The 13,784-nt window shown below is 44.0% G+C and overlaps 1 pseudogene; it reads right to left on the bottom strand.

The window, feature by feature from the left end:
• Nucleotides 10,284–12,072, bottom strand: LOC109947260 (annotated as a pseudogene).

The following is a 13,784-nucleotide window of genomic DNA, read 5'->3' as shown; positions in this document are numbered from 1 at the left end:
GCCTTTGCTGGTGTGTTTCTGTTGTGGTCGATGTTGCCTTTGCTTGCTTCGCTTTCCGTTGATGTGGTCATTGTTGTTGTTGTTGTGGCCTTGCCCTTTGCCTGTGTTCTGCCTTACCTATTGTCGTGCTCACAGGGCTTCTGTGTTCTGCCTTATCTACTGTCGTGCTCATGGGTTTCTGTGTTCTGCCTTACCTACTGTCGTGCTCACAGGGTTTCTATGTTCTGCCTTATCTACTGCCGTGCTCACAGGGTTTCTGTGTTTTGCCTTACCTATTGCAGTGCTAGCAGGATTTCTGTGTTCTGCCTTATCTACAGCCGTGCTCACAGGGTTTCTGTGTTCTGCCTTATCTACAGCCGTGCTCACAAGGTTTTTGTATTCTGCTAAGTGCCCTATTTTTTAGGGTTTGCTCTTGTGTTTCCGCTGCGAACTTTACTTTAGTTTGTCACTTGTTTCACTCGTGGTTGACGAAAAGACCTTCTCTACAATTGGTGCTTCTCAGTAAAGTGTTCTGTGACTCGCTTGTCAAATTGGGCGTGCAAAATATCTTTGCCCAACTTGAGGGGGAGTGTTGGCGAGTCCTTACTTAGTTAGGATTTTGGTTCGTTATTTCATTAGAATTTTGTTTACTTACCAATTATTATTTAGTCCTATTGTAATAGAGATTTACTTCATATTGTAATTTAGATATATTTCCTATTTTATTTAGGGTTAACACATCTTTGTACTTGTATAAATACCTCCATATTGGAGAAGAACAACAATATGAGCATCTATTGAGCATAACTAAATATTTTTATGACAGGACCCGCCCCGGAATTTCCCCAAGACCGAGGCCGACCCCGTCTTGATCCCGACATCATCCCGATGCCGGGCCCACCTACTAAATAATTGAGACTTTCTACCAAAAATTTGGCAGAGTCTCCCCTGCAATTTAAGCAATCCCAACAAAATTTATTCAACCTGCAACACACAGTAATACTAATCCCAACCAGCAGCATGCTTTCATACATACATAATTCATACTAGAGTGCCCTCCGGCCTCACAAGTAAAATCTACCATGGCAATACAGAGCATCTACTGAATTTAGATTACAAGTACAATTGAGTAGAAGAATTTACACAGTTCCTAATTAGAAAGATGCACCGATTCCGCTTCGTACACCACTTGCACTTCCAAGAGCAACTACTGGCTGGGGGGGGGGGGCGCAAAACAGAAAACATGTGAGTGGACAAAAACCAGGTTTGCAGTTAAAAACAACATAATAACCCCACCATGTAAAAATAATGCTCGAGTCATGCAGGTTCACAATTCAATAAGAAATTTCTCAAAACATGCTTCAGTAAAACTCATCTAAAAACATCAGTTATCTCCTTTAAAAAGAACCACATTCTCTCAAACTCACCACTCCTGTCAACTATTAAACACACTCCAATTCCTTTCACCCTCAACTATACCTATTCAATAAATATACATAAAAATATATATATATATAATTAACTATAAATAACTATACGATATACTCGTCACACCACCTAGGTACCGGGGAAAACAATCCAACTGGGGGATCGTTTGACTAGTCCGCAGGATTTCCAGGTGCTATCCTGCGTCTAGGGATGAGCGGTCCAACCGGGGGACGAAACTCCAAAGCTCCCACACCGGAACATCCAACGCCATGTGTAGCTCTCAAACTATGTCCTACGCGCGCAGACTGGATCATCACACACCGGAACATCCAACGCCGCGGTGATGACCCTAAACTCTATACACAGTCTTTCCATACGCCGGAACATCCAACGCCGCATACGGAAAGTGTCTCACCCGCCGGAACATCCAACGCCGCGAGTGAGACTAGTAACTGGGGAAGGTACTTACGTAGTGTAATCCCACAACTCCTCTCTAAACACACTCTTCCATAACACCCTCCAACAACCCAAATATCTCATCTAAAAAGAATGTATCAAAATATACCTCCCCACAATCCACATATAAAATACACTCACAAAACCCAAAAATGCCAATCTCACAATATATTGCCAATTGCTATACACCCATCAGAATTTATCCATGCATAAAATATATAAAAATCCAGAAGCCATTAAAACATTATGCAAAATCTTTCATTAATTAAAACCAGGCATATGATTAAAACAAAGTCCACTCACAAGTATTCCCTCGCTGCCTGACCACGTGAAGGTCCTGCTTGCTGCGTGCGTGCAGTCGAAATACCTATTTCGAAATACGAACCGTTAATTAATATAAAAACCACGTCTAAGCGGAAATTACAAATTAAATGCTTAACTCCCTAAATTCCCATACGTGCACGTCGAAGATGGTACCATAAGGTCCGATTACAGGTTTAGAAAGCGTTCACGATTTTACGGTTATCGCTAACCCGCAAACTTTGCATTTTTGAATCGGAACATCCGGGGCTCCGATTCAGAATTCGTGAAGTCCCATACGGTCCTAGGAATACCTAGAACAACATATTTTAAATTGGGAAAGATCTAACGGTCGGAACCTATCGAACCCGGATAACGCATAATATGCGAAAATCCGTTCGATAGCCAAACGACATCCGAATAGGAATGCGCTCGTGACAACCTAAGGATCTCATCGGGTCAGTTTACATCCTCACCAGACTCGCCCACGCTCCACCACATGGGCCGGCAGCGCGTGGGTGTGTAGAGTAACTCCGGTGACGGAAAAACTCCACACCCGAGCTCACCCTTCCTACCCTAGCTTCTACTCGAGGTCAGGATCACTTCATTCAACTACGAGAAGCTCCAATTCGGCCGGCAACTGGCCGGAATTTCATGTTGAAATTCGGCCCAAAACCTAGATTTCTAATCGATTTTCTAAACTCGAAATCAATCAAAACCTATACCAACATCAGCTAGAACTCGGAAAATGGGAGAGAAACCATACCTCAATCACCGGGTTTGGGCGGCGGAGGCGGCGGCGCGACGGCTGGAATGCTTCGGTTTAAAACCGTCGAGCTCGCGATCGGAATCCCTGGTTTCCGACGGGGAAAATGGGCAGAGCTTGACCGGGGCGACGAGACAAGTCGAACGGGACCGATCTCGGGTCCTGCCGTGGCCGGAACTGAGCAAGCTGAGGAGAGAGAGAGTGAACGTCGGGGAGAGAGAGAGAGACTGAGGAGAGAGAGAGTGTCGCGCGCGAAGAGAGAGAGAGCTGAGGTGAAAATCTGATTTTTACCAAACTTTTTGAAATATTTACAAGTTTGCCACTGACACTATTTTGCCCGTAACTTTTTCGTTACAACCTCGATTCAAGCCTACCGCGTGTCTATGAATTTGTCTCAGTACCCTCTTCTCAGAAATGCCACTCGTGGTCCCAAAATCCTTCCGAAGAAGAAAGTGACCAATTTACCCCTATCCCAAGGGTAAATTCGTAATTTTATAAAAATTGATTAAAATAATCATTTAATTTGGAGTCGGGGTGTTACATTTTACCCTACTTTGTTTGACATGAAGGACTAGATAAATGGGTAAAGCAGAACACAGAAACCCTGTGAGCATGGCAGTAGATAAGGCAGAACACAGAAGCCCTGTGAGCACGGCAATAGGTAACGCAGAACACAGGGTTTGGGAGTAGATAAGGCAGAACACAGAAACCCTGTGAGCACAGCAATAGGTAAGGCAGAACACAGAAACCTTGTGAGCACAGCAGTAAATAAGGCAGAACACAAAAATCCTGTGAGCATGGCAATAGGTAAGGTAGAACACAGGCAAAAGGCAAGGCCACAACAACAACAACAATGACCACATCAACGGAAAGCGAAGGTAGACGGTGCACTAGAATTAGAAGCGATCGGGTCTCCAAACAGTGCGCTCATGTAAAGAAACCAGCGTAGATTCGGCATTTCATAGCAGAAGACTTTCAAAGCTTGAAAGTTTTACCATCAGTTTCTCAGAGTTTCCAATTTTCTACGAGTTTCCGTTGAGGGAGAGAAGGAGTGCGAGAGAGTGTGTAGAGAGAGAGTTTGCTTCTTAAGCAAATGGAAAAAACAAAATATTGTGCCCAACCCTCTCATATTTCTATAACTACACCACGACTGATTCCAATCGAGCAAAATTTGTACTTAAAATTATCTTTTAATCCCAATTCTTAAGAAACGAATTTTTAGAATTATGATTTGCGCTGAGCTAATATGCCCCTGTGCGGGGCTTCCTTCGGGGCCCACATGCATATGGGTCACATCTGGACGAATCCCTGGTTTCCGACGGGAAAAACGGGCAGAGCCTGACCGGGGCGACGAGACGAGTTGAACGGGACCGATCTCAGGTCCTGCCGTGGCCGGAACTGAGCAAGCCGAGGAGAGAGAGAGTGAACGTCAGGGAGAGAGAGAGACTGAGGAGAGAGAGAGTGTCGCGCGCGAAGAGAGAGAGAGAGCTGAGGTGAAAATCTGATTTTTACCAAACTTTTTGAAATATTTACAAGTTTGCCACTGACACTATTTTGCCCGTAACTTTTTCGTTACAACCCCGATTCAAGCCTACCGCGTGTCTATGAATTCGTCTCAGTACCATCTTCTCAGAAATGCCACTCGTGGTCCCAAAATCCTTCCGAAGAAGAAAGTGACCAATTTACCCCTATCCCAAGGGTAAATTCATAATTTTATAAAAATTGATTAAAATAATCATTTAATTTGGAGTCGGGGTGTTACAATCTACCCTCCTTAAAGAAAATTTCGTCCCCGAAATTTACGTACCTGTCAATGGAAAAGATGAGGGTACTTGACCCTCATTTGTGCCTCAGGCTCCCATGTAGCTTCTTCCACAGTTTGGCTTCTCCACAGAACCTTCACTACTGGAATGGATCTAGAGCGCAACTGTTGTTCTTTCCTATCTAGAATTTGCACAGGTTGCTCCTCAAATGATAAATCTTCTTCCAACTCCAAAGGTGGATATTCTAAAACGTGAGAAGGGTCTGGCATATACTTCCGAAGCATAGATACATGGAACACATCATGCACTCGAGATAGTTCTGCAGGTAATGCAAGTCTATAAGCAACCGGTCTGATGCGTTCAGTAATCTCATAGGGTCCAATATAACGAGGGCTTAATTTCCCACGTTTCCCGAATCTCATCACACCCTTCCAAGGAGATAACTTCAGGAACACCCAATCCCCAACTGCAAATTCGAGATCTTTGGACCTATTATCTGCATAACTCTTCTGTCGGTCTTGTGCGATCTTCAGCTTTTCTTTAATCATCTTCACTTTTTCGGTTGTTGCTCGGATACTTTCCACTTTTTCTAATTTCTTATCTCCCACTTCGTTCCAACAAATAGGAGTCCTACACTGTCTCCCATACAACGCCTCATAAGGAGCCATCTTTATACTCGCATGATAACTGTTATTGTATGCAAATTCCACCAAGGCAAGGTGAGTATCCCATGAATCTTTCATCTGCAGTACACAAGACCTCAACATATCCTCCAAAGTCTGAATAGTTCTTTCTGATTGTCCATCAGTCTGGGGGTGAAAAGCTGTGCTGAACCGCAACCTAGTACCCATAGCTTCCTGCAAACACTTCCAGAATCGAGAAGTAAATCGGGTATCTCTGTCCGATACAATGGACACAGGTGCTCTATGTAACCTCACAATCTCGTCCACAAAAAGTTTTGCCAACTTTGTCAAAGAATAAGTTTCCTTAACAGGTAGGAAATGGGCGGACTTGGTGAGTCTATCCACTATCACCCAAATTCCATCATGTCCCTTGGGAGTACGTGGAAGCTTGAAAACGAAATCCATGGTAATGTGCTCCCACTTCCATTCAGGAATTGGAAGCGGTTGCATAAGTCCGGAAGGTTTCTGTCGCTCCGCTTTCACTTGTTGACAAATCAAGCATCTACTCACATACTTGGCAATGTCTCCCTTCATATGCGGCCATGAGTAATACTCCCGTAGGGTTCGATACATCTTGGTGCTTCCTGGATGCATAGTGTAAGTGGAACAGTGAGCTTCCTCTAGGATTTCTCTTTTCAGGTAATCATTCTTAGGTACACAGAGGCGAGTTCCTGTTACCAACGCCCCATCTCCCCTTACTGCATAATCTTTCCGTGAACCACTTTCTACTTCTCCCCTTATTCTACAAAGTGTTGGGTCTCCCAACTGGGCTTCAATTATCCGTTCCACCAAAATGGGTCTCACATGCAAACTAGCAAGTAATCCTCCCTGTTGCGCCATTTCCAGTCCCACACCATCTTTCCGTAGTTCCACTAACAACGGAAGATATGCCGTTCTGAGATGAGCCAAACTTCCCGTAGTCTTCCTACTCAGTGCATCTGCTACCACATTAGCTCGGCCCGGATGATACTCAATCGTGCAGTCATAATCCTTTATCAATTCCAACCAACGCCGTTGTCTCATATTAAGCTCCTTTTGAGTGAAAAAGTACTTGAGACTTTTATGATCAGTGAAAATCTGACACGTCTCACCATACAAATAATGCCGCCAGATCTTAAGAGCGAACACTACAGCGGCAAGTTCCAGATCATGAACTGGATAATTCTGCTCATGCTTCTTGAGTTGGCTCGAGGCATAAGAAATCACCCGATCATGTTGCATCAGAACACATCCCAAGCCTCGCAAAGATGCATCACTGTAGATCACAAAATTTCCTGCATTATCCGGAAGAGCCAAAACAGGTGCAGTAGTTAATCGCTTCTTTAATTCTTTAAAACTTTGTTCACATTCTTCCGTCCACTCATATGCAACATCTTTCCTTGTCAACCGTGTGAGAGGCGCTGCTATCGAAGAAAACCCTTCCACAAATCGACGATAGTAGCCTGCCAATCCCAGAAAACTCCGTATTTCTGTCACACTGGTGGGTTGTACCCAGTTCACAATAGCTTCAACTTTCTGTGGATCCACATAAATCCCTTCAGCTGAAATTACATGTCCCAGAAATACCACTCTGTCCAGCCAGAACTGACATTTACTAAATTTAGCATAAAGCTGCTTCCTTCTCAAGGTTCTCAATACCAACCTCAAATGCTTCTTATGCCCTTCCAAAGTCTGGGAGTACACCAAGATATCGTCTATGAATACAATCACAAAGTGATCCAAGTATGGTCGGAACACTCTGTTCATGAGGTCCATAAACGCTGCTGGAGCATTCGTCAGTCCAAACGGCATCACCAGAAATTCATAATGTCCATACCGTGTTCTGAACGCGGTCTTAGGAATATCCTCTTCCCTGATCCTCAACTGGTGGTATCCTGATCTCAAATCGATCTTAGAAAAATACTTAGCACCCTTCAACTGATCAAACAGATCATCAATCCGAGGCAAAGGATAACGGTTACGTACCGTCACCTTATTCAGCTGCCTGGTAATCAATACATAACCTCATGGTTCCATCTTTCTTCCTCACAAACAACACAGGTGCACCCCACGGTGAAACACTGGGTCTGATGAACCCAAGATCTACTAACTCCTGTAATTGAATCTTCAACTCCCGAAGTTCAGCTGGTGCCATCCTATAGGGGGTTAGATAAATAGGGTTGGTGCCCGGAAGAAGTTCAATAGTGAACTCGATTTCCCTTTCAGGGGGTAAACCAGGGAGATTATCTGGAAAGACATCAGGAAAATCACAAACAACAGGAATATCTTCCCTCTCAAATCCCTTGTACCTACACACAATTTGAAATTCAAATTTGAAATTCAAAAAAAAAAACGAGGGGAACTTGAAATGACCTTGCCGAACGGCAAAGCCCGTGCAGAAACAAATGGAGGCCTCCAAAAAATTTCACCTCAACAAAGACCCAGCTACACTTCCCACATGAAAAGGCACAACCAAAGGCTTCTGAATCCACCTTCAAAGCCCAGCTCTTCCCAAAGGTCTGATGTCCCAGCCCGTGTGCAAGGTTGAACCCGACTCTAAGACCTGCCGAAGTTTAAACAACCACCACACAAAAACAAAGTCAGCATCATACGAATGAACAAGCTGGCCTTGTCAAACGGCAAGGCTTATGGAGGAAATTTTTTAGGCCACTTGGTTAAGCCCAATACACAGACCAGAAGGTGGAGGAAATCGAAGACCCACAACACTTTGCCTAAGGGGCTCACGAGACTACCTACTAGAACCTTGCTGAACGTTCAAGAACCCAGCTCCAAGTTACACCAATGCATCACTCGCCCAGCCTCCTTGCCAACTGTCAAGCGAAAATCGTCAGCAAGGCCTATGCAAAATCTTGCCCTAACCAAAGGTACCTTTTCAATTAGCCTACCGGGTCTCACAAAGAGTCCTTGGCACTGCAGCCTCCTTAAAGGCAGATCACGTCTAGTCCAACTCCAACCGAAGAAACCCAGCTCCTAAATTACTACTGAAACCTCAAGGCCTCCTTATGAAGCCCAAATGAGCTGGACCTGAATGGCAAGAGCCATGCCCGGGTCCAATCTTGTGCTCAAATCATGACCAAGTCAAGAGCTTCTGCTACATTCACCCTTGCAGAATGGCAAGGGCCATGCCCGAGTCCAATCTCGTGCTCAAATCATGACCAAGTCAAAGCAAAAGACACCTACCAAAGCTACGGATAAGCTCATGCTAAAGAAGCAACCCGCTACACCAATAATCCAAACTACATGTAGGAACAATTCAAGGACCCAAAAATATGATCAAGACACCTTTGCCGAATAGCAAGGGTTGAGCAAGAAGAAAATGGGTCCTTGCAAAAAAGCTCACTTCATTATCCCAGCTCACTTCGAATCCTTAGAAGCCAACCCCTTTGGTCTTCTCTTTCCAAGCACCTGCCGAAGGTAATCACTCGCCAAGTCCTCGAGCCTAGACCACTGCTGTGCTGCCCGGCCCAAAATCTCAAACAAAAACACGCGCATAACCCCCAGTTGCCCTTGCTGAACGGCAAGGGCTATGCAAAATGTTTAAGAGGCGCCTCCACAAGTCTTCTTGCCGAAGGCCCACCTACAAAGACTAAATCGTAGCCACACGAATAGTTCACACCTTTGGCTCACGACACCTTCAACAAAACTTAAGCCAACCCTGGCGTTCGGCAGGGACTACTGTGACATAGCTGCGGGAGTGCTAGTAGATCTTGCTGCGCAAGTCCTTGATCCCTTCTCCCCGAAGAGACTGGGTTGCCGAACGGTAGACTGGTGCTCAATCTAGGGGTCTCCTTCCCACCACGGTATCGAAAGGATATATGAGGACTCAGAGAGAGAATCTTTGAATGGTACCAATCGGCAACTAAGCTATAGAAAGAGATCTCCCAGCACGCCAGCCCTACCGCAGCTATCGAAAAAGAGGTTGGCTCTGTTGCCGAACGGCAAGAGCTACAAGGGGTTGTTTATACTTTCCTCACAAATCCTAACCCTAGCGCCTCATACCTGCTGAAGCCCACAAGCACAAGGCCCGGCCTTTTTGACCTTAGGTTTTTGCCAAGAGCCTAAAAACACCCCAAGGGCCCAGCCCCAATGGCCCACCTGATTGCCTTTCGAAATTTTTCTCCCAAAACACACCCTTGCCGAACGGCAAGGGCTATGTAACGGCTATGGGGTGCTCGCTCCTTTTCCAACCAACACCAGTCCAAATGGACAAAGCCTTGCCGAAGTCCATCTAGGGCCCAACCCTTGCTCCTTGCTAGCCCAAGCCCATATTGGTCCCTTGCCGAACAGTAAGGACCATGCCGACACAAGCCAGGACCCAAGCTGTTCAAGAAGAACCACAAGGTTCCCAAAAAATAAAAAACAAAAAAAGATAAAAAGAAAAAAGGAAAGGGTCCGTGCCGAACGGCAAGGGCCATGTGGAATGTACAACGGGCCTCACAGACAAGCCTGGCTCCCCTTGCCGAAGCTTAGACTCCACAAGGACAAGCCCGGCTCCCCTTACCGGAACAACAATGACTTTGCACAGCCTTCTTCACAAAGCAACATTGACCCTTGCCGAACGGATCCTGATGAAACCCAGCTTCAATTCAATGAGCCCACCACGGCACCCCTCCGTGCCACGAGCTAGGCTCTAATCAAAGGCCCAGCACCGAATACCCAAAAGGCCCAGCCCTTAACCCGTTCCTTGCTGAGTGCCCAGGTACCCACCTACCAATAGTTCTAGAGGCTCACACAGCTTCTACTATACCTCCCAAGTATTGACGCAACTTCTAGCTTGCCAACTTGGGGGACTATGGAATGCCCTACGACTCCCATTGAATCTGGAATGCTTGGTCATGATTACACAAAAATCTAACAAGTTCCCAACCTAGAAGTTACTTCTTGACCGCGAACTTGGGGGACTACTATTTACACCATAATCAACCGAGCATATCCAGCCTCAAAGCGACTAGCACCAAAGGCAAACACGCCTTCTTCCCCGTTGAAGGAATACATTCTTCCGAGGTGCCAAGCACCTGCTAAAGCTCCTGACTGTCGAAGGTCCCAATTGCTGAACCTAATCCCTAGGACACGTGTCACCACCACAGCAACTTGCACAAAGTCCCACATCGAAACTTTGTGCAAACCTCCTATTTTCACTCCCCTATAAATAGGGAGCAGTACCCAAGTAAAAAAGATAACTACTTTCTCACTTTTACTGTTACTCTGTCAAAGTTACTACTCTTAGCTAACTTAAGCATCGGAGAGCCTTTGGCCAACACCACACCGATGTCCGAAGCTTAACGATTGCTTATCCTACTTTGTCTTCTCCAGGCTCTTCTCTTACTGAATATCCCCACCTTCTCCACTGCTGAAGACAATCCACTTCTCTCTAAGTTGACCTCCCAAAAAGAGCATCAACACCCATGTATTTCAAATTATGACTGTCACTTTGTCCACCAAATATACAACAAGGAATTGGTGTTTAACTCTCCAAATAATCTACATGCAGACTATAATTTGCAGGAAATTACACTGAAAAATATAAAAACTTCAAAGCTTCAAAAATCTTGAGATGACTTGAGCAGCCTGTTCTAACAACTTAGGATTTGGATATATGGCAGAAACGCAACAAATACACCCATAAAGTACAATATTTCCCATATTACTAGTAGAATCGCACTTTCTAAAAATATCGATGACTACCATATACATCTTCTCACTCGATTGCTTATCACCACTTCCCAACAATGCCAAGATCTTCAACAATCTAATCTGCTTTATCAAACTAATTCCATTAGTACATTACATTACAACAAACAACAAACAAGGCTCATTATTTCAATTCATCTATCATGCCCAAAACTTCCCACATGAATAAGCTCAACTTCATTGAAAGTAAGTAAAACCTGAATAGATGGCCCCAACAACTGATGCTAATCGTAGGTCATGGGCAACCTAACCTCGGCGACCAGTTTAAGAATGCTGACAAAGCTGACCACCAAATCCTTATAAGAATTCTCATCGATGGTAATGGGATCAAACAAGGGGCAGACCGTAGCACCCATAACTCCCCGATCGTTATCACAAAGCCGCTTCTGGGAATTCGAGACCAGATGCGAAACCGAAGACTACTATTCTGATAAAAGCGGTGAAGTGCCATGGTGATCTTCTTCCTCACAGCCTCCTTGGGATGGGCAAGCAGATCCACGATCTGGGAAAAACGGTAGGCACAGTCTCGTCGTTGATGAGCGAGAAGCGCAAACGACAAGATAATTGTCCGACTTAAGATCCTTCTGGATGATGTTGACGATCAAGATGATCAAATCGTGATCGTCACTGAGGAAGAGCGAAACAGCGAGGTAACTGGTGCGTTTGAGCAAGAGATTGTCGTCAGGGGTCATCTTGATGGAGTGAATGTAGGCGAAGGAGCCGTCGTGGCCGAGCATTGCGACGTAGATGAGGCGGATGATGTACTCCTTCATCTTGTACTTGGGGATTTCGGGCTAGGGGAGACATCGTTTTAGGGTTTCGATCTCGAGGAGGAAGATGCGCTCTTCTTCGGCCTTGGATCAAGCTTCACCGATGGACTTGACGACATCCAGGAACTCCTTGAATTGGCGAAGCCGCCTTGAGAGCCCATCGCAAGCTCTCGGCCTATGGTCTTCACCTCCTCTATTGCCAATGCGATGGAGATTAGGGTCTGAATTGGGGGCATTAAATTGGGGGAGCTGCTAGAATGCAGAGGCTATTATGAGGAGGTTATGTGCGGAATGATAACAACCATCAATATTAAATGAACGGTTCAGATTTAAGTAGGAAGTTTTTTTTACAATCGGGTTAAAATTACCCATCACAAAATGAGCAACCCGGAACTTCTCTCTCATATCTCCTATTTTCTTTGAAACAGAGGTCCAAAGTCCTACGTCTGAAACTTCCTCTGGAGACAAACAAGAGCTGCCCCTTTCCAACTTCCAAAAGCCAAATTTGCTGCTCCAAGACACTCAGATGTGGAGGACGTTGCTGAAGAAGAAGGAACAAGGGTTGAAACCCACAACTCAATTCTTTCACTGGTATGTGATTTTTCAGCCCTATTGCAAACCCTTTTATTCAAAAAATATTCTGTTTTGTTAAACCCCTGTCATTAATGTTGCAGAAAATGGTTCATCATTACCTATTACAACAACTATAACCTAAGAGCTCTCTTATTCTGTCTTTGTGTCACAAAAATTATTTGCAAGATCTTCATAGTAGAGAGAAAAGAAGAAAAAGAGACACATGATATGTTGAAAGAGCCTCCAGTAGTCTCTCACTCGCCTAACTTTGCACTCCGTTTCTGAACAAGTAATACAAATGTAACCAAATCAATGATTTGGGGAGGAAATTGCTAACTTTGAGCTTAAATTCGGGTCTAAGAGGACATGTCTTGGAATGTTTCTTATACATATGAATTGTGTTAAAATTCTAGACCAAGAGGAGATGAAATTTTTTTGTTTTTTGCCACTTTCTTATGTATATCTTAAGATGTAATGAGATAACACTGTTAGTTCATCAATTTATGAAAGTCAAGTTAGAAGGAAATTTGTCAATCTCTAGTTTCCATGGTTTTATCATTCCCCTTGCAAAGAAGAAAAAAATACAAATGTAACCAAATCAATGATTTAATTGGCAAATGCCATGACTGATATGTATTGCATATGTATTGCACATGTATAGCTATTTATTGCTTGTGTATTGGCCCCGTATATCTTTTTTTAAAAGTATGTTGGAATAAATTTATAGGGGGAGTATGAAGTTTGTGTATTGCCATTGTATAGCCTTTTATTGCTTGTGTATTGCTACTGTATTGCCATCGTATAGCCTATTATTGCCTGTGTATTGCCCCCGTATATCTTTTTTTAAAGTCTTGGAATAAATTTATAGGGGGAGTATGAAGTTTGTGTATTGCCATTGTATAGCATTTTATTGCTTGTGTATTGCTACTGTATTACCATTGTATAGCCTTTTATTGCTTGTGTACTGCTATTGTATTGCCCCCATATATATATATATATATTTTTTTTCAAGTCTGTTGGAATAAATTTATAGGGGGGTATGGAGTTTGTGTATTGCCATTGTATAGCCCTTTATTGCTTGTGTATTGCTACTGTATTGACCTCATATATCCTTTTTTTTTTTTTTTCAAGTCTGTATTGCGGGTATGAATGTGGGGATGTGGGAAAAAAGCTTCACTGGGATGGGGATGGGAATGGCATACCCACCCCCGATTTGACCCATTGCCATCCTACAAAGGCAAGAAGAATGAGCTATATATACACATAATGTATATAATGTGCTCTCTTCAATTAATAATATAAATAAAAGTATTTTTCCATTGCATACACTTGCAAATATATACAAACAACATATTCAAGACTGAAATTTCTCAAG

The sequence above is a fragment of the Prunus persica genome, chromosome G2 (assembly GCF_000346465.2).
Source record: "Prunus persica cultivar Lovell chromosome G2, Prunus_persica_NCBIv2, whole genome shotgun sequence".
Taxonomy (NCBI): domain Eukaryota; kingdom Viridiplantae; phylum Streptophyta; class Magnoliopsida; order Rosales; family Rosaceae; genus Prunus; species Prunus persica.
This window is presented reverse-complemented; position numbering and strand designations above follow the sequence as displayed.